Source organism: Rhipicephalus microplus, chromosome 1 (genome assembly GCF_043290135.1).
Source record: "Rhipicephalus microplus isolate Deutch F79 chromosome 1, USDA_Rmic, whole genome shotgun sequence".
Lineage (NCBI taxonomy): Eukaryota > Metazoa > Arthropoda > Arachnida > Ixodida > Ixodidae > Rhipicephalus > Rhipicephalus microplus.
The window spans coordinates 118,932,352-118,960,335 of NC_134700.1; positions in this window are offsets into that span (position 1 = coordinate 118,932,352).

The window sequence follows — 27,984 nt, forward strand, 5'->3', positions numbered from 1 at the left end:
GAAAACACCAATGCATAAGTGTGGCATAGGTGTGCATAAGGGGTATTCAGAGTGTGGCTGCTCTGTCGTTGGCACAATCGGCAGCCTTCTCGGTGAGCTCGTTACCACCAATCCCACAGTGACCAGGCCGCCATTAGAAGATTATGTCATGTCCTTTGTCAATGGCGCGATGACAGATTTCGTTTTCTGAGATACCGTCTCATTGTAGTTCCCGCGCCGTAGAGTTCGCATACACTGAAGGGCCGCCTTGGAGCCACAGAAAATAGCCCACTTAGCAGGAGATTCTCGCATAACAAATCTAATTGCGGCTAGAAGAGCAGCGAGCTCGGAGCCCGTATATGTTTTGAGATGTGAAGTCTTGAAATTGACGGTGTTTGACCGAGATGGAATCACAAAAGCGCCCGTCGAACTTCCGGAGACAGAACCATCCATAAAATTATGACTTCGGTATTCATATGATATACATAAAAAGTTCATGACATCTGCTTGAGAGCTGCAAATGACTGGCTAGCCTTTTCGGTTGTCCCCGGCACTTCAATGTGTACAGATGTCTTTTGCAGGCACCACTCTGGGCATAGCAGTATAATTTCGGGGGAAAATCTCCAGGAAATGGAATGCTGGATAGCCGCCACTAGTCTGGAAAACTCTGCCTTCGGTCTTTCCAGTGGCAGGGTAGCAAGGTGGTGGTTAGGCTGTCAGAATATATGGCGAATATGCTCGTGGAGTGTGTCGACAGTTATAGAGGTTTTTGTCAATGGCAATAGTTGCGACCGGTTAGCACACCTAGGCAATCTCAAGCATGTGCGAAGAACTTGGCTTTAAATGCTTCGCAGGACCCGGATGTTGGTTTTTCCGGCATTTCAAAGCAAGTATCTGCTATACCAAAGATACCCCAAGAAGAGAGCTTTGTACTGTTCAAGCATGGCTGACACGGATGTTCCCCAAGTTTTACCGCAGAAAATTTCATTACATGAGCGATAGAGTTCAGCCTCTTCTTAAAAGGCGTGTTGTAAGCTCTCCAGAAAAGATCTCTATCAATAATGATGCCCAAGAATCGATGACATCGTGTATTCAAAATTCTGTTCTTCTCGATAGAAACAGGATACCAGAACGTCGCCTTACTAGAGAAAGAATCTAAGGCGCATTTCTCTGGGGAAATTCTCAGCCCTCGAGCACGAAGATACTTCGACGACATTGTCGCTGCTTTTGGGAGCCTTGCCTGTATCTTGAGCCACGTCACTGTCGAAGCCCAGATGCACATGTCGTCGGCATACACAGAACGTTTGACTGATCTAGGTAGACCTCATGTAAGTCGAATAATCGTGACGTTAAACAAATAGGGTTGAAAACCCCACCCTGTGTGATGCCACGAGAAGCGTAATGGTGTGTGGTGCGGCGTTCTGCAGTGTGCCTGAAGAAGGCTCTCTTCAATAAGTAGCTCCGTATCCACCTAAACATTTCTGTACCGATTCCAATATTTGCCAAGGCATCAAGAATGGCGTCGTGATTTACGTTATCATAAGCTCCTTTCACATCGAGGATAATAGCAACGGATATGCGCTTGAGTTATTATTTTGTTGCACAGATGTGACAAAGTCAGTGACATTGTCTATAGAAGAATGGCTTTGTCGTAAACCAGCCATAGCCTCTCGGTATATAATGTAGAGCTCTAGGTACCCCTCGAGGCGTGTGAGGGCCATTCTTTCCATTACTTTTCCCACGCAGCTAGACAGCACAATAGGTCGGTATGATGCGAAATCAAGCGGTGATTTTTGAGGCTTGAGGATCGCTACCAAGCGGCTCGATTTCTAGCTATCAGGAACGACGCCATCAGTCCATGACTGGTTGTAGCATTCCAGTAGTAGGTCCCAGCCTCATCCTCTAAGGTGGCATAAAGCAGCATACGTGATGCCATCTGGCCCAGGTGACGATGAACGCCTGCAAGTATAGCTAGGGCGGCGTCTGGTACCTTAAGTGAGAAAAGCACGTTTAGTTCAGGGACGCGGGCAACAGGAGAATTGCCGAGAACCTCATTACTCATGTGGACCACATCACCCGCAATCCTGATGCAGAAATGTTCGGCAATGTCAACTACCAGGCGGCGTTGTTGCAGAGCCAGTGTGCTGAATGGATGTTGTTGTGGATTCGACCCAATTCCACGAACCGTCCACCATTTAAGTGAAATCGGTTGGCGAGTATCGAGTGATTCACAATTTTTTTCCGATGTTGACCCTCCAGTTTGTCCAGTCGGCGTTGGGTATTCTTTTGAAAAATTCGATCATCTCTGAGGTCATGAATTGAATTAGTGCGCCTGTACCTCCTCTCAGCCCGCCTTAGAATCGTTCTTAATCGCTGAAGTTCTACACTAGACTCTGTGCGCTTTCATGTGTGCGTAATGGCTCTCTTAACAGCTTCCATTACATTTCTGATTACCACCTCCTGGCCGCATGTGTCATCTTCGCAAGCCTCATCCTCCTTCGTCTTGTGTATTGACCAATAAACTTTTCTGTAAACTGAAAAAAAGAAAATTGCGAAACCTGTGACATTCGAACACGTTGGTATATGTCATTGCCATGAGTCTCAATATCGGTGAACTATCGCACTTTTTCAATGAGTTGCCGTGACACCAGTGCCGAAATCAAATTACTGCTGTAACTTAAACTACGTATATACGTTGGACTGCCGTCACCCATATAGTGAAGTTCATGCAATGGCATGAGGGAAAGTAAGCAAGTTTCCGGCTCCTCAAATCAATTTTGGTGCTACCCTAAAGGAAGCGATGAGCATTATAATCCCCAGTGATAATCCAGGGACCAGATGTAGCCGTCAAGATGTCATGCAGTCTTATACCGTAGAACTGAACAAATGGAGAGATGTAAGCTCCGATAAGCATGAAGGCTACCTTCTGTTTTATAACACGGAGGCACATGTACTGATTTCCGTCTTGGGGTTGCACCAACTGCGGAATGTAGGTTAGATCTGAGCGAATATATACAATTACTTTGCTGGGTTCATCACAAGTTGATGAAGGGAAAAATCCGTAGCTATAAAGCTTGCTAGGTTCTGATAGGTATGGCTCGCATATACTAATATAGGAAATTTATTGCAGAAAATATTCCGGCGAAAACAGGAAATTCGTGATTTCAGTTCTGTGACATTTCACTACAAACCCGTTGCACTACGAACTTCACGGAATGAAGGTGGCGGACGAGTCATTGTCTACGCAAGGTTGGCAAGCACTGCACTCAGGACATACAATACTTACATTGCGCATCGTGCGGTGGGGGGTTCATATCACCTAGAAGGCTGTGTATTGCATCGATGAGAGTCTTGATTATCATCAAAATTCCATGGTCACGTTCTCGGGGTCGCCTGCGAAATATGCGGAGCGTGGTGCATCCGCTGCGCTTTGCATGTTATCCACAGCAGTTATTATTGGAAGTGATGGCCATACTTCTTCCACAGTCTCTTTTACGGGTGTAGTTATCGCAGCAAACGTGTTGTTTGTCTTAGACGTTGCTAACGATGTAGATTCCACCGAAAAGGGCTTTGCTGCAAGCATGTTTTGGTAAGCAGACGCTCTTGATGAGCGTCTGTGACAAAAACAATGTCGCCTGATGACAGCATCTGCTTCCTGATGAGTCAAAGGGTCTCTCACCATTTTCTTCAAAACCAAAATTCTCTGCCTTATTTTCGGACAGTCCTTTGATGAGGGGTCAAGGGGTCTTTAGCGATTCGGGCAGTTGTAAGATGCGGCCTTACACGGCTCAGCCAAATGTGGTGCACCGCAACAAGAACATGTTGTAGAATTCCAAGATATGGCGCTCACATGACGAAATTTCTCAAATTTCCGGCTTTGAAGTGGCTTAGGACCAAAGGGCAGCACGTAATGTATAAAACGACCCGCATTTACATGTGACGGTAATTGATCACTCTAAAAGTCAATCTTCATGAAACGGGAATTCCTAGATGGCATACCTGAAGGATTTGGGGCCCATCATTGGAAGGCCTAATGAGAATCGGCAGATTTTCATTCGGGATGGTTAAGTCAGTGTCCTATATGACGCCAGCAGTTACTCTCCTGTGTAGAGAAGCAGGCTAGAGCAAACTAGCTCAGGCCGACCTCTCTGCCTTCTAATAAATTCTCTCTCTCTCTCTCTCTCTCGTGTCCCTAGCGGAACGATCGTCCGAGTGTTCATTCCACCTAGAACGGTGACTTTGCCTAGAGAACCAAATGCAGGCGCTTGAGTGCCGTCCACCGCGACGACATTCTTCTGGGGATTCACTCTGATCTGTTTGATACTGTCCGGTAAGAGTGCCTCGAACTCTGAAGATACCACTTGCCTGTTCACCAGTCCTATGTTGATGGAAGGCTGCGTGGGCAAGAAGAGGGTGATGTACTTCGGCGAGCATTTTGAGGTCTTTGCAGCTGCGTTCATGGAGGCCTTGAGCATCTTCCGCTTCGCTTTCTCACTCAGTACTGCCTCGTATTCATCAACGGAACTGTCAGCGCTCTCCCTGGTGTCAATGATGGTTGCCTCACATTCACTGGAAACGCTATTCAGCTTCCTCGAGGCTGCCGACACTGACGCCGGCAGGCCTATGCATGCGGAACCCAGGCCGAGGAGTGTCGGGTGGCAAATAAGGTTGTCAAAATGGCTTAGGAACAATAATTTTTCTTTCACATTGTAGTCGCCGATTACTACCGAGAAAAGACTAGCGAGAGTGTGAAAAACGTGAATTTCATTGCAGAAATGTAATTTGGTGAGCCAGGCAATAAAGCATTATGATTTATCATGACGATTAAGGTTTTGTACGTATACTCTGTATGAGGGTCTTACTCTGGCAATGCGACTAAAGTTTTGTGATTGCATGCAATTTCAAACATCGAGTTCGAACAACATGACCATCAGAAAACAGGCGAAAAGCAAAAAAAATAACATGACTAAGCTCTGGGCGAAATGAATCGGTATAACATAAGGCTTGTCTTTACAGCAGAACTTATTTGTTTATGTTCATTGATATATGAGAGATTGCAGAATGAATAGGGGTGTTGGACAGCTATAGCCCCGTTCGACGTGAATGTATGCATGCTGTTGCCTAGGCACAACTGTCCTTCATAACGTCTAAAGCCCATCGTCATTATTTTATTCTCACAGTAATCGAAGGTGGGAGAACATGAATCCAGTCATTACATTCAATAAACAAACTCTTAGTCAACACTTCTACTTGATATACACTCGTTCAAAGCGTCATCACATTAGGCGAGAAGGGGCAGGGTGTGCGCTCTCTAAAAAAACTTTAACGTACGCCTGTACTCAAGCTTGTATATTTTGATTGATTTATTTGTGTTGTTTAACGTACAAAGACCACGATCTGATTATGAGAGACGCCGTAGTGGAGGGATCCGGAAATTTCGACCACCTGGGGTTCTTTACCGTGCACCCAAATCTGAGCACACGGGCCTACAACATTTCACTCATGCTCGCATTACCACACTTCGCTTCAGGAACGCGAATATAGATGTTCTTAGCTAGACTCATTGCATTCGGATTCGGACTGGCATGCAAATTGCTTGACGATGGTGTGACATTTGCACGTAGATATTGTTACCTTTCTGCTGCGTGTTTGCAACAGCTTTACAGCAAAAGCTGTTATGAGATCAAAACACAGGTCACGTGTGGCGCCGTAGTTTTCCGCCGCCGCCACTTCAGTCCGTCCCCAATATGAGAATCAAACCCCGGTCAGCTGCGTGCCAGCCCAGTGTTCTAACACTGAGCCACGCCAGCGCTTGAAACTAATTTATGATCTGGCCTCTCGCAGGCTTCATGTCCAGAAAGCAATGGCGTTAATACGACTTATAAAGCGTTTTGAAACAGCAAGAGAACAAACAGTCGTCGCACAATGCAGATAGCGTAACGAGTGGGTCGTCCAATGCTCCAACCCATTACAAGAGCTTGTTCTCGTTCACCTATTACCTGTGGCGCGCACGCACTTCAGGCATAATTCTTCATCGTCGCCAGCAACTGCATAAAAATATTGCGCAATATTCTTAGCAAGTGTGTAGCGGATACCACGCTTCTCCAAAGATTGATGAAAGATAACATAGGGAGTGTCAGCCTAATACACAGAAATTAAGATTATTTATGGCATAGTGGCTACCCAACAAGTGTGCTTGTAGCAGTTGCTCAAAAAGCGTTAGGAAAAGGCACTGAAGGGCTGCTCTTCGAACTTTCGCTGTGACAGTGCCGTGTGTTACGCGCAGGCCTGGTGTTTTTTTATTGTTGCTATTACACTCTAAATTGTAGATGATGAAGAAACGCCATAAAAATGGAAGCTACGCTATGACAACGAGCCATATCATGATAGCTTGGTGCAAAATGCAAGACACGTAACTTCGTCTATTGCACCTCTACGATAGCAGCACAGTCAGTGCTTCTTCGCTGCAGTTGAAGTACTTTAAATCTCCAATACATAGTTCGCTGTACATGCTGGGGAGTTAGGGCGCCTCGACAGCAGCATTTATTTTAGATAGTATCGTTTCTTCTACGTAGGAGTGAAGTCTCTTCTGTGTGGCGGTGTAGTCTCTTCTAGGTGGTGGTGTCTAACTTCGTCGTCACTAAATTTTCACCTATCAGCGCTTGCTCGTTTTTAAGCAGCGCTACACTTTAACGCTGCCAGACAACAACACTCGCCCGCAAACCAAAAACACCGTGCAATCGAGAATAAGACAAACAAAAGTATCTTTCGTGGGGCCACGTAAATGTGAGTAAGTAGTGCAGTGTATTGAACTGGCATATACATACCGCCGCGAACTGAGAGGTCATATATCCAACTGCGGGGTGATGGATGCCAATAAAAAGCTTCCTCCTAGCCTTTCCTTTACTTTGTTATCTATCATTGGGTGTTACACCAACCTAACATATGTGACCAAAATAGATCAGTGATGTGTCGGTGAACCCTGCATGCGTACCAAAGTTTTGTTCTGAAAAATAAATTTGGTGTGTAAATAGTCTGCGCGGACGTCACGCCACGTCTCCGCAGCCACTTCCGCTTTGCTCAGCCGACAACGTAGGGCGCCTTGTAGACTCTGCAAACCCGGCTGCCTTGCTTGTGCGGCTGGCGAGCACGCATTGTGCCGTGTTTTATTTAGCACCACAAGCATGAAAATTGGAGTGATGTTCGGCTGCATTAGCACGAGTAGGAACTCTGTGAAAGCAACCCACAAATGGCCAAGCACCGGCATCTTTTTCTTTCCCGAAAATTCCCACTTGGTAGTGCGAGAGGACACGGGCGCTATCGAAAAATCGCAGGGGTGTTTAGCTGGCCCGCAATAACTGGAATGATTTGCCGAACGCAGAGAAGATTCTCGTCTGTTCTCGACGCTTTAAAGCAGGTATTATTTGGAATAGCAATATTTTAAACTGACTTTTTGTTTAGTTTGATCATCCTAATCATTATTCCTGCCATCATCATCAGCCTGACTACGTTAACTGCAAGACAAAGGCCTCTCTAGTGTTCTGCCTGTCAACTCGGTCCTCTGTTTGCTGCTCCCTTTACACCCGCAAGCCTCCTAATCTCATCTTCCCTCCTAACTTTCCGTCTTTCCTTAGCCCGTTTGCCTTCTCTGGTAATGCAGTCAGTCATGCTTAATGAGCAGCGGTTATCCTGCCTTGGCGCTACATTCCCGGCCCATGTACATTTGTTTTTCTTGATTGCAACAATGATATCCTTAAACTCTAGTTTCTTTCCAGATCCACTTTGCTGTTTTCTTGCCTCTTAACGATACACCTATCATTTTTTTTCCATCGCTCACTGCATCATACTCAATTTAAAGTGAACCCTTTTTATAAGATTCCAGGTTTCTGCTCTGTATATAGGTACCGGCAAGATGCAGCTGTTATATCCCTTCCTCTCGAGGGATAGTGGCCATCTACTAGTGATGATTTGAGGGTGCTTGCCGAATGTGCTCCACCATATTCTTACTCTTCTAGTTACTTCGATCTCGTTGTTCGGCTCTGCGTTTATTACCTATTCTAAGTAGAAGTAGTCTTTTACAACTTCGGTTCACTATTACCTCTCTCGAAGCGCCTTACTCTTCCGAGGTTGCTGTACACTGTTTTTTTGTTTTCTGCAGAATATTTTGACACTTACATTTCTGCTTTCTTTGTCTCAATTAGTATTCGTGAGTTTCAATTCTTCTTCTGAGTTACTCAGCAATGCAATGTCATCAGCGAAGCGTAGGTTATTAAGGTACTCTCCATCAACTCCTATCCCCAACTCTTCCCATTCTATGCCCCTGAAAACCTCCTGTAAGCGCGCAATAAATAGCATTGAGGAGATCGTATCGCCTTGTCTTACCCCCTTCTTGATTGGTATTCTTTATGTGTGTTTTTTACCTGTTTCTATTCTGTTTTGTTTAAGTGACTGCATTCACCACTTGCGGCTCTGAGTAGCATGTCTTCGATTTTGAAGCTCCAAAGATTACTGCTTCGCGTACACGCAATGCCACTTGATAAGCTTCTAGCCTCTTCGCAAAATCATAGACAAGTCATCTCAAATTATGGATAATACCACTCTGTACTGGACTTACACACTTCCATTTGGATAAAAAAGTGCCCCAGGTGCCTTTACAAGGTCATCTGAGAAGTATATTCGAAGCAAAGATCGCGCGCCCCGTCGCGGTGGTGTAGCGGCTAAGGTACTCGACTGCTGACCCGCAGGTCGCGGGATCGAATTCCGGCTGCGGTGGCTGCATTTCCTGTGGAGGCGGATATTTTTGTGGTCCATGTGCTAAAATTAGGGTCCATGTAAAGAACCCCAGGTTGTCGAAATTTTCGGAGCCCTCCACTACGGCGTCTCTTATTATCATATGGTGGTTTTGGGGCGTTAAACCCCACATAACAATGAAATCAAAAATCGTGCAGGGGAATAAGTGGCAATCACTGCAGTGAGTGTGACGTCAGGCCATATATCTGAGGATAAAGAGCCTTCGATGGGCTGTTGCTTATGTTCGGTTCCAGAGAGCCATTTGTCGCCTGAAGCTGCTACCTTTGATTCTGGATCACGAACATGTGAATTTAAAGAATTGCTATGTTGCTTACTTTGGCTTGAGAAAAAAAAACTAGTATTTTTTACCAGTGACCTGCATGACTGAGTAAATTGGCAATCTCGTGTTCTTTCGCTTCTTTGTGTTCTGCAAAAGTAGTCATTTGAACATAATCATACGAGGACCACATGAAGAGTGTGACAACCACAAACTTTTCTAGGTCAGATGCTGGCTGACAGACCGACACGTTGATGCAGTACGTTTTTTTAAACACTGCATGAAGATAGCTAAAAGCTTGCTTCTTAAGGGCAGGCTAACAGCAATACGAAGCTACATTTGCTGAAGAGACACTGCAAGCTGACGATGAAATTGCTTTTTGTACAGGACTGTTTGGCTTTTTAGCACTGAATATTGTGTATTAGCTGCAAGCTGACGATGAAATAGCTTTTTGTACAGGACTGTTTGACTTTTTAGCACTGAATATTGTGTATTTGCGAAGCAAACTTCGCAGAATGACCTGGAGAAATTTGAAAAAATCCTTTATGATGAAGCTGAGTGGTAGCTTTTCTCTACAGGACATAACATTTGTAAGTGCGAAAGACGACAGATACTTTTAACAGATATTTTAATGGAAGGAAACACTGAAAATTTGGCACATCCCACGCACCTTGTGAATCGAAGTTATACGAAGCACGCGGATTGAAGGTGACCGTTTTGTGACTTTTTATTGAGTAACACGTTACGAAATGACGCTAAATATATGTACAATTATTGCACGCATCGACATGCGTTGAATGCTTGCAGATGTTTACTTTACCGGTATCTTGCGCTTGAGCAACATGCGATAGAAGTGATAAACGGATATGAAGCACTGGTGCTCGCGAAGATGGGAGCCCTGGAAACTGCTACATAAACCAACTTCAGTGAATCTCGCCTAAAACAATTGACGTTATCCCTATGTGACCACTGTATCACAGGTTTACATGTGGAATGTTTATAAATTTTGATTGCCAGCACTGCAGCCACAATTGACGTTTCACAAAAAGTACGGTCTATTTGAAAAGTATTTCCGAGCACTGGCGTGGCTCTCTGGTAGAATAATTGATGGCCAGCCATAGTGATGGAGTTCGATCACTGCTGAGACCATCATATTTATTGTATGGGTTCGTTAGGTCAACATTGCAGTTGTCAGCTAAATGAACCAATTTTGGCTAAAACAACCAATTTAAGCTTGCTTCAAAAGTCTATGCTCGCACACTGTGTGATGTTCAATTTTTTAACGCTGTCGCTTGTTAGGAGGTAAGAAGGAACACAGGGAAGCTAGTGTGCGTAGTGATTATCACATGCTGTTACGAAGCTCAAGAAAAAGAAAGATAATCAGCCCTTCTTTCGTTCTGTCTCGTAAGTAGTCATGCTCGCACAAAGTGGCCTCGACAGCAGTTCAAGCTTACCTCGGTCAACACGACGACACGTTATGAGGGCCACTTCTTCGCTATCATGTTCTTGAGAAAGACGCTTTTGAAGCAATTGTGTACGTCTAAAGATTTTTACCTTTTTATCTGCTTCGAGGTAGCGTAGTTGGTTGACAGTATTATAATACCCAAGTGCGTCTTTGGCGAAAGCACCTCGGTATCTATGGTCGCATCCCTTCGTCCGCTCACCTTATACATGTCCAAACGACTGCACACGGTAACTTTTCCTTCATAATCTACTCGGATGGGCGCTATGAGCTTGTAAAACTATTGATGTCATAATTTCATCTAGTTCACAAGTGTTGCACGCACCAATGTTTTGGGATTGTGCACTGACGCACACACACACAGACTCGCTGGTTTTGCGCCTACACTGCCTCCACAGAGGTGCCCCGTCATGTAAGCAACAGCCCATGAGCACCAGCACGGGGGATTTTACAACACATGAAAACTATGTATAATTGACCTAATGCAATAAATTTTATCAGAACGATATGAAGGAGAATTTCGATCGTGTTTAAATAACTTAAGCAGTGTAGCTCAATAAAAAAAATCTTGAATACTGCAAGCACAGCAAAAGAATACTTGCATAAGATTAAGCAATTTCAAGAAATTTGAAGACCTTCAAGGATAACAACATGAACAATAATTAGTGAAACACTTGGGTAATATACGTACTATGCATTGTTCATTACAAGCGTATATTTGTCAAAACCTTTAAAACCAATCTAACAAACTGTGTTCCGTTCACCTCACCGGTGTTATCTTTTTAATTTACTTCTTGTACTTTTGTTAGACTTGCAGACTGTCAGGCTTTCGACGAACTTCCAATCGTCCTACGTCTACACTTTCTGACATTCATGAATCGTTACGCTTGCGTTCCACAAATTTTGAGTACCTTCACTGGACCTTCTCCAGGGTTGTGTGAAGTCGGCACTGCACTACTATGGTGTACAAAGGCCTTTTCAAACCCAAATGACCCACGTTCAATCTAATGCGCTTTTAAAACTTGATGTAAACAAGAGAGATAGATAGAGAGAGAGAGAGGGACAGAGAGAATTTGTTTACAGAAAGGTAGTGAGGTCGGCCTGAACTATAGTTTGCTGTGGCCTGCTACTCTACACTGGGGAAGGGTGACTGGGGAGTGAAAGAGTGATGACTGACGATGGTAAGGTATAGAGATTACAAGTTCTTATTAGGCTAGGTAACTCTACAGAGGTGCATCCAGTCCAGTGGCTTCTAAGAAAGCGATGACGGCTCGTACAACCCATGTGTGCTGCTGGCGTCAGGCCAAGGACCTAACACAACCTGATCGGTTAATGGTCGACTAATATATCGGCCAATCGAAGATATCATTTGTTGACGTTCGCTTGCATATGATGGACAGTCGCAAAATATATGTTCGAGCTTTTCTGGCAACCGACAGTGACCACAATTGGGACCTGTGTCATTACAGCCAATAAAGTGGGTGTAACGTCTTGTATAAGCCACACCGAGGCGAATGCGGAGGATAGTGCATAATATTCTTCGCATAAACTTGTAAGGCATACGGAACTTCATTTCCGGGTCCCATTTGTGCAGCCGCTTGTGCTGGTGTTCAGGTTTCTGCCAGTGCTCTAAGATGAAGTTGCGGTTTACGCGTCGAAGTAGGATGTTAGTATCTTGTCGAGAAAATGCGATGCACACTTCCGGGGCACTATTTAAAGCTCTCTTAGCTTCAGCGTCCGCCTCTTCATTGCCCATTAGGCCACAACGAGCAGGTATCCAGTGAAGTGTTACATGATGTCAATTTTTCGTAGCAGTGCGAAGAAGCTCTGAAATTTCAATCGACAAAGTATGATATGGATTTTGTATCATGAAGCCACCGATGGTTTGAAGAGCAGCTTTGGCATCGCACAGTATCGTCTATTTACAAGCGGGTTCTGTCGACATAAAACGTATTGCCTCCCGAATAGCAACAAGTTGCGCGGCTGTTGATGTGATCTTGTGATCTATCTTGAAACATTGAGCTATCTTCATCTGCGGGATGACAAAGGCTGCGGCAGAGGTACGCGACGTAGTAGATTCATCAGTATATACGTGCGCACACCGTCGTACATAGTATAAATGTGCAGCAGTGTAAGTTGCTTTAGGCCGATCGATGATACAAGGGACTTCTTCATAATCCTAGGAATCTGAAGTATGACAAGTGGTCTAGGCAGGAGCCACGGATGAGTCGCAGGAACACGTGGGAAAGAGAATCTTGGTGGTATGATGTTCTCGAGCCGCGATATAGCTCTTGTATAACTGCAGTCTCAGTGGCTAGCAGGGAGCGCTGACAGGAGATGTTGCCTGTGTCGAGTCAACAGGCGAAGGTGGACTCGAAGACGCTCGCAGAGCACATATTCTTTGATTGGACTAGCCCGAGCTTCGGCGAGAGTTCCCTTGGTTGATGTACATTCAGGTAAGCCCAAACATGTGCGCAATCCTTGAGCTTGGATGCTTTCTAGCGCACTCGCACATCTGGGCTTCATGCTTGAAAGCACGGGCATGCTGTATCGTAAGTACCCTACGAATAAAGATTGGTACAGTTGCAGGAAAGCTGCCTCCGAAGGGCCCCATCTTGCTCTGGCCATGACCCGAAGAACGTGGACAAAACTCTTTAGCTTTGACTTCAAGGCTGTGACGTAATTTTACCACGATAGATTCAGGTCAAGGATGACACGCAGGAATTTGTGTTGCGCAACAGCACGAATTTCTGTTCCGTTCACAGTTAGTGGGTATCTTGTCCTTTGTTTTCGTGTAAATGCAAGCACTGCGCAATTTTCAGTTGACAGTGCGAAACCCTGATCACGTAGGTACCTTGCTGTGAAGGTCACTACACGTTGCAGTCGAGTACGCAGTTGGGGGCGCGTAGCTCCAGAAGCCCAGATGCAAATGACGTCCGCATATGTGCTCACCTTCACCGTGTCAGGAAGTTCAGTAGCAAGTCCAATCAAGGTGACGGTAAAAAGTGTCGGACTGAGAACACTCCTGTGGAGAACACCACGGTGAATATTATAATCGTCTGTATCTCCTTCGCTTGTTGACATATACACGGTACGGTCGCTAAGGTAGCTCACAATCCATGCATACAGTCGTCCGCCGATTTCTAGATTCTCAAGCGCATCAAGGATGGCACAATGTAAGACATTGTCGTAGGCGCCTTTAATGTCAAGAAAAAGAGCAGTCACTAATCTGCCCCGATATCTTTCCTGTTCAAAATTGAAGACCAACTTCATGACCCCGTCATTGGCTGATGGACCTCTCCTAAAGCAATTCATGAACGCAGAAAAGCGATTATTGCTCTCTAAGAGCCACTCTAATCTCGGCAATACCGAACTTTTCATGACTTTACCAACGCAGGTGCTTAAGGCGATCAGCTGGTAAGATGAAAGCTCATTAGGGCACTTCCCCAGTTTAGGCAGTGCGATTATGCGGCTGTAATTCCGCTTATCTGGAGCATTTCCTGACTCCCAGGAGGTGTTGTAGTAAGATATCAGGATCTTTCGTGCTTCTGTATCAAGATGGCGAAGTGCAGCGTACGTAATTCCGTCCGGCCCGGGTGCCGATCAGCGTCGGGAAAGTGAAATTGCAGCGTCCAGTTCCTGCGTTGTAAAAGGCACTTCGAGGCGTTCGTCGAAACACGGGGGCACAGTGGTGGTAAGAGTTTGGGTCACAGTGTGAGCGGTGGAAGCGACAAGACTACAGTAGTCCTTGACTACCTCTAATTCACTCCGACCCTGATGTAGAGCCACAACACGGAATGACCAAATTTGTTGTGGAGAAGATTATAGACTTCGTACTATCCGCCAGATTTCAGAGAGAGGCTGTCTTGGGTCTAAAGAACCGCAGAACGAGCTCCATCGTCGCCTGTCCAGCTTGTTGAGATGCCGAAGTACGTGTCGTTGAGCTTGACGACAGGCTCAGCAGTCTGACGGTGATCTTGTTCGTCTGTATCGCCGTTCTGCGCGGCGACGGATAGCACGAAGGGCATCGTATTGTAAGTCGATAGCTGATCTTTGCAGCGGAATGGTAACTTGTCTTGTTGTGTCACGCAGGGAGGAAGAATTGATATCTTCTACTTCGGATGGTGTAGTAGTGCGCTGACATATGATTTTCACAGATGACTTGAAGAGACGCCAGTCTGTCTGATAAATGCTGCGTGTCACTGAACGGCGGTACCACCTAAACTGAACATCAGTTGGCAGGTGATCACTACCTTGAGTCTCTATATCCGTGGACCAAGCTGCAGAAGACAGGAGACTCCTGGATACAAATGTAATGTCAAGGTAGCTGCTGTAAGAAGTACCCCGAAAGAAAGTGGGCGATGCGTCGTTCAGAACCCTTCGTCCGAAATTACACACGAAGTTGCACAAATCTCTGCCACGGTCGTTCATTACAGTACTACGTCAGAGGGGATGATGAACGTTAAAATCTCCAATGACAATGTGGGGGCTCTGAGCAGCCTGAAGCACAGAACTAAGATGGGAGCAGTTCATCTTCGCACTTGGATAGATGTATCCTCCAATAACTGACAACGTGCGCCTCTTATACTTTATAGTCAAGCAAACGTAATCATTCGTTGTATGCGACAGAATGTCATGTCGTACGTATGTCATATCGCGGCGTACACAAACTAGCACCTTGCTTGCACGGTGATCCCTGCGAGACCAAAGCTGGACGTACCCAGATAAACAGAATGTAGAATCCATGTTTGGTTCGTAGGTGACAATAACTGGGAACGGTTATTTCAATACTGTTTGTCTGAAATCAGAGAGACGGCCACGTAAACCACGAGCATTCCACTGCATACCTAGCGTCTGCCGCATGCGATCTTCGAACATCGAGGCCATGTTCGCTTATTGAAGAACAACAAGAAGTGGCTCCAGCACCTCAAGACTCTGAACAGAAGCTTTAGCCACCGGAGTGTTTAGACCACTAAGGCTCTTGCGCATTGAACCCATCATATTTCTAAGCATACTCTTGATGTCATTATTATCAATCTTGTCGTCCTGCTCGCGGCGTTGAGCATCATTATGCGTAAAAGGCGTACACGTGGGTCTTGATGGTAAAGAAGGCCACTCCGTAGTATAACGGGCCGGTGGCTGGTTGGCTAGTCGATTCGTCGGCTGTAAAGGTACGGAAGCACAGACATCTTCACTTCTGGCCTGTAAAAGCAAGCGACGAGAAGGTGAAGCCTGGACGTTTGATGTCAGTTCTTCAACTCGGTTAGTGCTGCTCCCTCGTTTGCGTCGGTGTCGTGAACGACGTATACTGCGCCGGACAGCCCTTGCGGCTTCTCTGTGCGTGGAGTGGTCCCTAACCATCTTCTTCATGATAGTTATTTGGTTCCGCATTTTAGGACACTCCTTTGAGGTTGTGTCGTGGGCGCCCGTGCAGTTAGGACAATTTGTGGCAGCATTGCAGTTGCCATCATCATGAGGTCCACCACATCGTTTACAAGTTACCACACCCTTACAAACTGCACTGACATGCCCGAATTTCAAACATTTATGACTCTGTAGCGGCCTTGGTACATAAGGGCGTATCGGATGACGCACATATCCAACCTTGACGTGTGCAGGCAACGACTCGGACTCGAACACTACTTTCACACAAGGCCACCATCCAAAGCGGTGAAAACCAATTACAGGAGCCGTCAAACAAAGCAATTTGTCAAGGCTTGAGTCTGTAATCTCTTCGCCCACATCATAAATGACGCCTATGGTAGTTGCCTTGTCGTACGTGGAAAACGCGCGCACTGGAATGTTTCCCAACTCGACAATGGCCTTTAGCGTCTCCAGTATAGCCTTTGAAGTAATCTCCACCGACAGGATGTTCTTGTGGGTATTTATGCGTATTTCCTCAACCTAGCCAGGTGCAATACGTTCGAAATACTCCGACAAGCTTTGCCTATTTAGAGTGTTCAGGACGTCTGTCGTCGTTGTCGGCATGTACGAGATCATGAACGACCGCATGATACTCGCCTTTTTCGGTGCCTGTCGACCAGTCGGCGACGCCCTTCTGAACTTTCTCTTCAGACGGCGGCTTGGAACAGGGGTGAAATAACTGTCCGAGGCCATGTCTTCGCTGGAAGAGCCATCAGAAGCGTAACTGTGCACCACGTTGGGGCCGAAGCGGTCACTCACATCGGACGCACTCTGATGAGACGGTCCAGGGCCCGGAAGCTGGGCGGGCTTTTGATCCCCCACTTTGCGGGACCACGTCCCTCAGTGTTCTTCTATCAGATTGAAGAAGTCACCGAGAAAACTGAGAAAACTTCTAGAGCTGAACGCTGGAGCTGTTCTCTGCAATCACATCTTCTAGAATATTGTGCTCGCAAGTACGAAAGAATGCTCACGCCTTTTGCCCTAAAGAATCATTTAATAAATAACTTGTATTTATAACTTATATTGTTTTCATATTCTATTTATTTATCGCTTTAAATAAATTTAGTGGTATCGGTGACTCCCTGCGAAATAAAAATTAGTACCTTAGCTCTGCAAGGTGGACGGAAAAGTTTCCTCAGCCAATTACAAAACAATCAGAGGGCTTCTGAATTGATCGGTGCACTAGAGTGTGTGAGTGAGTTTTATTGAGTGTAAATAGATGCCTAGTCCCACGAGACCGACAGGACTCGACGTGATACCTGGCTTATTTTACGCTTGTTTCGAAGTACTCCAACCTCCGGTACTGTAGCGGCGCTGCTCTACAGCAGCTACGGAGGTTTTTTTGTTTCATGACCATGCTACAGAAAGTCACACGTTAGTACAGCATTACCGAAAGCTATTTTTAATTAAGAGAGGTTTCATTAGTGGTTTTAGTAAACGATAGGGGCTTTCATCTGTCTGAATGTGGACAGCTGCTTCTTCTGGATGAGGGTCTCAATGCAGGCCACTGCAATCATGTGCTTCATAAGACAATTTCTTGTTCTCTTTATATTAAATGTACGCGCAATATCCGCAAAGGGCTCTTCAGTAACTGTAAGCAACACACATACGTGGCCCATCTCTCGTATAAGCCTAACGCCACATATGGAAGCCTAATGTAACTTCTTTGAGTACACATATTTGTGACTGCTGAGCAATGTTTTGAAGTAGTGGCCATCTGTTTAAAATTTGCCAAGACACAGCGCTATATGAGCAGTATTCCATGCGGAAAGACATTTCCTTCTGCAAAATAAACGAATGCAACAAGCTACAGATGCAGCTCCACATCACGCTTCTCATTTGCGTTCTTTTTTGGCTGTAACAATTTTTACAACTCCTTTTGTTGCATTTGGCACGGGATTTCGAGATTGAAATTTCGTCCTCATAAATGGTACTTTGCGCAACGCACGATAAAGAAAAAAGAGGATTTAAATGGCAGGGTTAACTCGCTTGTTCGGGATTTCGGAAGCACTTGACGTGTTTCATCCCAAAAGCATAAATTCTTAATTGCCGTTTTCTGTAGCTCGCATTTTGTTTCAGTGATTTCAGTATTTGTACTAATGCCAAAAGCGTAAGCACACAATACTAAGAAACAGAAGCTGCTGCGTAGCAGCTGGGGCTTTTGAAGAGGGATTTTTTTTATGCAATAATATATTTAGTGTCTCACCAGATATTTATTAGAGCACCCTTGGTGCCACAAAAACACTTTTAGGGGTCAAGATTGTTATAGCGGCACTCGTTCGTCCCTCGTAGCCGTTGTAGTGTGTAACAAGTAAAAGATTTTGATCTTCAAGGTGGTGCCGGTGAGAGATTTTTCTCTGCGTTGTTGAACACTAAAAGATAGTGCTCAATGTACATGCCAATGACTGCTAAGGGGGAATGAGAGACAAAAGTATTCGGCTTTTAGTTAACGCGCACGCTGCGATCCACATTAGCAGCCTTGGGCATGTACATTGAACACTATCTGACAAGAAAGGGTCGCTACGCTATACTCGCTGGGTGTAACCTTTTTAGTTTTAGAAAGGTTTAGCGAGCGTTCAGCCGCAGTGCCATGAATACAATGAACTAGTATATACCATGAACTCGAGGTGGTTAACGATGGGAAGTAGATACGAAGTGCAAGCCGTAAGAAAGTAAAAGCCAAATTCTCCTGTCTCTTATTTCCCATTAACAGCCATTGGCATGTACATTGAGCACTATCTGACAGGAAAAGGTTGCTACGTTATACTCGCTGGGCGTAACCTCCTTGGTTTTAGAAAGGTTTAGTGAGCGTTGGGCCGCAGTGCCATGAATACAGTGAACTAGTATATACCATGAACTCGAGGTGGTTAAAGGTGGGCAGTAGACCCGAAGCGCAAGCCGTAAGAAAGTGTGCGTGTGCCAGCTCTCGTTTAGTCCTTGGATTGTCCGCTGGATGGCGGTGCTTCAATACGGGGAATATATGATAAAAATATGCGAGATGGTGGTACTTGGAGTTTTAAATAGATGGACGAACGCCCCGCAGGGGCGCCTGTGCAAGTAGGCGTTTGTTGTGTAGCCACACCACGGACCCGAGATAACGGGGGAGTTTCGGCTACCTCCCACGCCTAGCCGTGCGTGGCTTTGCCGTGTCCGGGGAAAAGGGGATCCTGGGGGTTGAGCCAATGCTGGGTGATTGGACCTTTAAGGCCCCCCGGCAGAGGCAACACACCCCTTTGGCCCCGGCTTCACGTAGATGGCACCCCTGGGCTGACCCACCCAGGGGAAATCGGCAGTCGCCTTTTCCTATCTATCTCTCCCTACATCTTCGTCTTTATCTCTTACTATTTATCTGTCCTGTCTTCTACTTTCTTCCGTTTACTTCCAAACTTTCTGGCGGCTAGGGTTAACCCTGTGCAAATAGCCTAGCTTGGTCTAGGCGCATTGGGTTATAGTGGCGTTGTACGGCTGGCGTCTGCAGGTTTCAGCATCCGCAAACTTGTGGCGTCCCCTCGTTGGGCTCCATGGTGGGTGGCCGCCAACGCTGCTGAACAAAAATAAGACAGGCTTGCATAGAGCATTCCCCCTACTGTCTGATCGTACCGGCTTAAAGCGGGTACTCACCGATGATATAAATTTTTTCAACCAGCCAAAAGAAACATATCCTCACTTTCATGTTATCCACTGTTAAAAAAACTGAAAAGCAAGCCAGGACCGTCTCTCCTTTCCTAGTTTCTAGATGTCTTACCGAAACTCTTGGCACAGGATACAAGGTGACCAAAATGGCTAGTGTAGACCTTCTCCTCGAAATCCGTGACAAAGAACAATTTGAAAAGCTAGACCATCTTTCAGATTTCCGTGGCGTAACAATAGCCATAACACCACATAGATCAATGAACACAACTCGCGGAGTAGTATCTGACATGGACTTAATTGACTTGACTGAGACTGAACTTTTGGAGGGGTGGAAGAGCCAAAATGTCACTAATGTACAGAGAATCATCATCAGAAGAGATAATAAGGAAACACCGACAAAACACTTAATACGCACGTTTGCATCCAGTAAACTACCGGAATCTATTCAAACAGGTTACACGAAGACATCTATCAGGCCGTACATACCAAACCCTCGTCGTTGCTTCCAATACCAGAGGTATGGCCATGGCTCTAAAACCTGTCGTGTCGCCAGACTTGTGCACAATGTGGAGTCCTAGGCCACGTGTCCGAGAACTGCAAACAACCACCACACTGTGCAAACTGCGAAGGAAACCATGCCGCATATTCACGCTCCTGCCCATACTGGAAAAAAGAAAAAGAAATAATTACGTTGAAGGTGAAGGAGAACATTACATTTAGGAAGCACGGCGAAGAGTCGCTCCATTCTATGGACCTACATACGCTGATGCAGCGCGTCAGGGGGCACCGCCGCACCAGCCCTCGCCACTCCTTCGGCCCGCGCATACCGAGCCGGTGGTTGTGGCACCTGCCCCCAAGGCGGCTGTAGCCCAGGCTACACTGCCTACTCCCAAACAGAGGCCGAAGACTCCAGAGTCCTCCGGTCTCAAGGCCTCACCTCACCAGGCGAGGCCCGAAATTCCAACTAACAGTCCGCACGTGCGGGCATCCAGTGCCTCCGAAGAAGCAATGGATACGTCGGTACCATTGGTGCCGAAAGAGCGGTGTGGCTCCTTGGAGCGCGCCAAGAAAACAAAAAAGCAGATAACAGGGCCTGGTGACGGCCCTGTTAAGTGAACTCAAGCTCCCTGTCTAAACAGCCACTCGCTTTTCGTACACACAGCACTAGTTTACATTCACCATGAACACTCAAAGTATACATTGGAACGTCAGGGGCCTTCTCAGAAACCTTGACGACATCCAAGAACTCTTACACGATACTCACCAAAAGTGCTGTGTGTACAAGAAACACACCCTAATTCAAAACACACAAATTTTCTTCCTAAATACGTTATTTTCCGAAAGGACCATGTTGATGCCATGACATCATCCGGAGGTGTAGCCATCATAGTGAATCAAGGAATTGGATGCACACACTTACAACTCCAAACATCCCTTGAGGCAGTGGCTGTTAGAGCAGTTCTTTTTGATAAACCGATCACAATCTGCACTATTTACATTCCTCCTAGCTATCAGCTGCAAAAACGTGATTTACACTCTCTAATTGATGAACTTCCGGAGCCTTATGTTCTCCTTGGAGACTTTAATGCGCATAGCAGGCTATGCGGTGACTCTCGGTATGACGCGCGAGGTCGACTGATCGAACAGTTCCTTCTCTCGTCGAGCGCCTGTCTCCTAAATCGAAAAGAACCAACCTATTATAATCTCCCTAATAACACCTACTCCTCCATAGACCTAAGCATAGTATGTCCATCTCTTGTGCCTCTACTCCAGTGGAAAGTCGTCAGTAATCTGTACGGAAGTGACCACTTCCCCGTAGTTTTGAGCACAACTACAGTAACTGAGTGCCCACCACGTGTTCCCAAGTGGCTCATAAATAGAGCCGACTGGGAACAGTTTTATACCATCGCTCGTCTAGGTTGGAATGACATATGTACTTTGAACATTGATGTTGCTGTCAACTACTTCACAGCGTTTTTGATTGGTGCTGCAACAAAATGCATCCCACAAACAAATGGACACCCTGGAAAACGGCGTGTGCCATGGGAACTCTGAATGCCGAAACGCGCGCAAACAGCAAAACAGAGCTTGGAGGCTGCTTCGGAACTCACCGACAGCCGAAAATCTTGACACCTTCAAGAAAATAAAGTCTCAAGGCAGGAGAACGCATCGGCAGGCCAGAAGACAAAGCTGGCAGAAGTTTTTGTCAGGGATCAATTCATACACACAGGAGGCTAAAGTCTGGAACATGGTCGGTAGGATAGCAGGAAAACAAGTACACACACTTCCACTCGTAAACACTCAGGGTGATACCTTGGAAGATCAGGCAAACTTCCTCGGTGCACACTTCGAACAGGTGTCCAGCTCATCCCACTATACTGACTGTTTCCAAAAATACAGAACAAGAATAGAAAAGCAGAAACTCGAACACAAATGCACTAGATACGAGGCATATAACCAAGCTTTCAGTCTAGCTGCGCTGCGAACGTCTCTAAACTCCTGCAGTACTTCTGCCCCAGGTTCTGACCGTGTGGTGTATGAAATGTTAAAAAACCTACCAATCGAAACACCAAAAACCTTACTTTGTTTGTACAATGCTATCTGGTTTTCTGGCAATATCCCTACCTCCTGGAAAGATGCTATTATTATTCCCATTTTGAAAAAGGGCAAGGACCCTTCTTTACCTTCGAGTTATAGGCCTATTGCACTTACAAGCTGCTTGTGCAAAGTCTTCTAAAAATGATAAACTGCCAACTTGTACATATCCTTGAAACAAACAATTTGCTCGACCCATTTCAGTGCGAGTTTCGAGAAAGTAGATCCACCACAGACCACCTTGTTCGTATCGAGGCACAGATCAGGGACGCCTTCGTCCATAAACAATATTTTCTCTCTGTATTCCTCGATATCGAAATGGCTTATGATACAACATGGCGTTTTGGAATTCTAAGAGACCTGTCCGACCTTAGCGTGCGCGGAAGAATGTTTCACATAATCGAAAATTACCTGTCAAACCGGACATTCCGTGTCCGAGTGGGCACGGTTCTTTCCCAATTATTTGTCCAGGAAACAGGCGTGCCACAAAATGGTGTACTTAGCTGCACACTTTTTCTCATAAAAATGAATTCCTTGCGCTTGTCCATTCCTCGCAATACGTTTTATTGTACATACGTCGATGACGTCCAGCTTGGCTTTAGATCCTGCAATCTGGCAATGTGTGAGCGGCAGATTTAGTTATGTTTAAACAAGGTCTCCAAATGTGCAGAGGAAAACGAATTCCGACTGAACCCACAAAAAAGCACGTGTGTCTTGTTCTCCCGAAAGAGAGGCATGCACTCAGAACCCGACATTGAACTGAACGGTCAAAGCCTTTCTAATAATACGGAGCATAAATTCTTAGGATTAATCTTGGACAACAAGTTCACCTTTGTACCGCACATCAAGTATCTAAAAACAAAATGTTTAAAAGCCATGAATGTTGTAAAAGTGTTGTCACGTACTAGGTGGGGTAGTGACAGGCAATGTGCCATGAACCTATATAGAAGCCTCATTCGCACCCGCTTAGATTATGGGGCCATTGTTTATCAGTCTGCGATTCAAAGTGCTTTGAAGATGCTGGACCCCGTGCACCATTTGGGCATCCGCCTTTCTACGGGTGCTTTTCGCACCAGCCCCGTAGAGAGCCTTTATGTTGAGTCAAATGAGTGGTCGCTTCATCTGCAAAGAACTTACATGTCTTTTGTTTATTTCCTTAAGGTGAAAGCAGACAAAAAGCACCCCTCATACTCTACTATTAATGATTTGTCGAGCTCAATTCTGTTTCAAAACAGGCCTTCGATGAGGCAGCCCTTCTCAGTTTGCCTGAAGAGTCTAGCTGAGGAAACTGGAGTCTCACTTGAACACAGTCTAATGGCTCCTGTAACATACCCGCCATCCTGGCGATGGCAGACTATAGACTGCGATGTGTCTTTTCTAGAAGTTACAAAACATGCACCTATTGCCCATATCCGAACATACTTCCTTGAACTTCAACACAAATACACACGTCCTGAGTTCTTTACAGATGCCTCAAAGTCTAACTCCTCTGTGTCCTTCGCTGCTGTCGGCCCATCCTTTTCGGATGCTGGCCCTCTACATCCAGGCACAAGTATCTTCACAGCGGAAGCTTACGCGATATTTGTGGCGGCTAAACACATCAAACAATCACAAATAAAAAAGCAGTAATTTATACGGACTCCCTCAGTGTGGTAACGGCTCTGCACACTCTTAAAAACACAAAAACCCAGTCCTCGTCTCTCTTTACTCCATTTTGTGCACACTCTACACACTCAAACAACATGTTGTAGTGTGCTGGGTGCCAGGGGACCGTGAGATTCAAGGCAACGTGAGGGCGGATCAGCTCGCTGCATCCGTCCACAAAAGCACCGCCACTACACCCATATCAATACCGGCCCTTGATCTTAAGCCGTCTCTCAAACGAAAGCTCAGGGACTACTGGCAGAGCAAGTGGGATAGACACATATAAAACAAACTACATGTTATCAAGCCACACCTTGGCCATTGGCCACCAGTATCAAAATCGCGTCATACACAGGTAACATTAACGAGACTCAGGATAGGACACACATACACGACACACTCATATCTTTTGTCCGGTGGTGATCCACCATTTTGTGACAGATGTGGTGAAGCACAAACAGTTCTTCACATTTTAATTCAGTGCAAACAATTGGACACTATAAGAAAACAACACTTTCCATTACCCTACCGACAACATATACCTTTACACCCTGCAATGTTCGTTGGTAGGGAACCGCTTTTTAGTCATAAATCATTGTTAGCATTTTTAAAAGAAATTCATAGTTTTCATATCATGTACCCGGGCATTCCGTAGCGGTTTTCGCTGCGGTGGCTACACAAGAAAGCACTTGCCTCACGGCCCTTGGACGCAAGGGTATGAACGAGTGAGGCACTTGTGCTAATGCCATACATATCCACCATTGTCTTTTATTATCACCAACTTTTGTCATATATTCACACCACACACATCTTTCACGGCATGGTCATTATTTTATTACTTGTATGTTCTTACCCGCGTTACCGCGAGTCATTTTATGGCCCATATACAGCCGCTAATCACAATCATTGTCCACATTCCTTGTCCCATGAACTGGCGCTCTTTGGCCATCGAATGGCCCTTGCGCCAAAAAACACCATATATCATCATCATCAGATGGACGAACGGAGACACTGACAGATGCATGGATGGACGCATGAACGGACGCACGGGCGGATGCATGGACGAAGGCAGGGACGAAGCTGTATAGTGAATGACCTTTTGTTGATCATAATTCTAGTTATTTTAATGCTAAACATACTTATGCTTTAAAAAACTGCGGTTGCCTCAATGCGTGAATAAGCGTACACACTTGATATTTCTTTTGTACTTAATTTTTTTTGTCGTCCACACATTATTTTGTAAGCATGTGAGTTCCTTTTTTCAGTATTCGTTTTTTCTCTATTGTTCTTTGTCATAGATGCGTCGAGATGAATACTTTAAAAATTACCTCGCTGTCGCACAGTGAATGTCTGATCACTAGTTTGCTATCGTTACTATAGCCACAGGAATCAATGTGTGATATCTTCATTTGCCAGTTCGGTCCAGCGGTAGTTCCGCGACTGTCGGGCATAGCCAATTTATCTCTAAAAGCTCTTGCTTTGTTGCAAGTTGTTCTACTACAAAAATAATAAATGCTATCCCAGGGTGAATGCTGATGAGTGGGCCGAAACATCTGTCTGTCTGTCTGTCTGTCTGTCTGTCTGTTTGTCTGTCTGTCTGTCTGTCTGTCTGTCTGTCTGTCCACCCATTCGCCCGTCCATATGTCTGTCTGTCTGTCCATCCGTTCGTCTGTCCTTCTGTCGACTATACGAAAACTACTAACACAATGTAGTGATAATTCGAAGGATGGATTGATAGGATAGATTGATAAGGCTGTACCCTTAAGATCGGGCGTTGGCTTACAGCCACCAAGCCGTAAAACTTAGTGAACCAAAAACTAGATTTATTTTTTTCCTTTCAATATTGAGGTTGAGGACTCGTAATTTGCAGTGAAGGGTTTATTTTCACTCGTGCCTTTACTTTAGCCACCAATCAGATAACCTCCTTCTTTTATTTCTACCCGCTTAATGTCTATTTTGGCCTCCCTGTGCCAAAACCCCAGTGCTTTGAAAACTTCTGCGCCATCATCCTGAACTATAGAGAGAAGCCCTTCACAGAGCATTATCAAGTGTTCGGCAGTTTCCTCTTCGTCTGCACATGCACTGCATACGGTGTCTACCCCTTCGTATTTGGCCCGATATGTCTTGGTTCGCCGTACTCTCGTCCCGCCGTCAAACAGTAGAGAACTACCCGGAGTATTATCATAGAACCTTTCCTTGGCAATTTTCTGCTTAGAAGTTCAATAGATCTCTAGTGCGGACTTCTGAATCATGCCGATTCTCCACATATCGGTCTCAGCTTCCTTCAGCTTCTTCTTAACAGATAATACTTCAGCCTTTCTTGCATGGCTCTCGTTTTTTCCTGCTCTGTCGCCAACGCAGTCTCCAGCTTGGTGATTCTCAACATCAGTTCACTCTTGGCAGTCATCGTTTTTTCTATTTTTCCTCGACCTTTCAATGCCTACACTTGGCGTCAGCCTCCTCTCCATTTGCTTCTGCACTTGAGTCCATTTTCAGACTCACCCGCATCCTGAACATTTTACAGCCTTTTTAACCATGTCTTTAAGACACCAATTGTCCTTAAGACTTTTCTCACTCGATAATTACAAAACACGATCCCTGCCCTACGAAGAAGAGAAAGCGTAAGCTCTACTACAAATTTTGAGTGTTCAATGTACGTGCACTTCTCCCACGGAGTGGCAAGAGAAAAAACACACAAAGAAACAAACACACGCACACACACACAAACTAGTGAATACCTTGTGACTGACCCCCGCAAAACGGTACAGTGTAGTATATGCTACAAAGATTTTAACTGCTGTCTTATTATTTATAAAGGCAAGCTAAAAGCATGCAAAACCACATATCAGCGCAGTCGATCAGGAGCGCTCAAAAAAACATGTCCATCTACCGTGCCAGTCCGAACTGAGGACATATACACAGAACGCAATCTATAGAGCTATTCATAAACTAAAGGTGGATACATACATCTACTACTACTACTACTACTACTACTACTACTACTACTACTACTACTACTACTACTACTACTACTACTACTACATAAATACTACTGCTACTATGGGGACGGAGTGATATACACCCGAAGGAGCTTCGCCCCTAAATATTTTGCTCAAGTGCATTTACAGCTGATATTACAAAGTAAACAAGCCTTCTGCTCTTTATTATCTTTACCAGGCTGTACAGTGGAAGCGCCAGGAAACGATGATTAGCCTACTCTCAATGAGTAAGTCCTTGCAGCTGTCACAAGTTCACTTCATGAGAGTGACAAGCACTGTGTACGCTGTTACATAAGCTGAAACCAGTAAATTTCCTTTAGTTTTAATATTGCTCACGTAGGAAAAACGATAATCCAGCGCCTGCTCGATTTAGCATTGCTACTTCCTAAATGTCGTGCCAGTTTGGTTATTTGTGGCTGGGTTTCCAGCGGACGTGGTAGTCTGTTGTAGCGTGCTTTGCCAAAACACGTTTGCACTTTCGTTCAAATGTCTGCTAGATACGTCGCACTGGGCCCTGCCGTGGTGGTCAAGGTGCTAAGGTACTAAGCTGCTGACTGCAGGTCACGCGATCGAATCCCGACTGCCTTGGCTGTATTTTCGATGGATGCGAAAATTCTGTATGCTCGTGTGATTAATTTTGGGTGCACGTTAAAGAACCCCAGGTGGTCGAAATTGCTGGAGCCCTCCATTACTGCGTCGCTCATAATCATATGTTTGTTTTGGAAGGCCAAGCACATTCATATGCCTTTACTTTCCAGAGTGATCTTCAAAAAGTTTACTGTCAAGAGCGGAAAAATCGGCCCCAGCTCCCGAAGTGGACTATTGTGCACGACGGAGTATGCCAAGCTGTTTTTCACAGCTGTCTTGGGTAGTTTCAGGCAGTAGATTTTGGCTAAAGTTGGACTCGTCAGTCTGGTAGCATGTCCTCTCTGGTGTTACTTCAGGTGCCCCCCCCCCCCTAAATTGAGTGGCTTGTTCCACTCCTGCGTGCAGGGCAGGTCAAGTTGCAGCGTACCAGCAGAACAGTCAATAGCGGCTGAGTTGGGAGTAAAAAAAGTGAGAACAGTGCAGAGAATAGAGATTAGATGGCAATAGTAACGAATGCTCTGCAGGCACCAATCACGGTAGCCGCACCGCCATCAACAGCATGAAGACTGCGTGAAGGGGTTGGAGTAAGGACT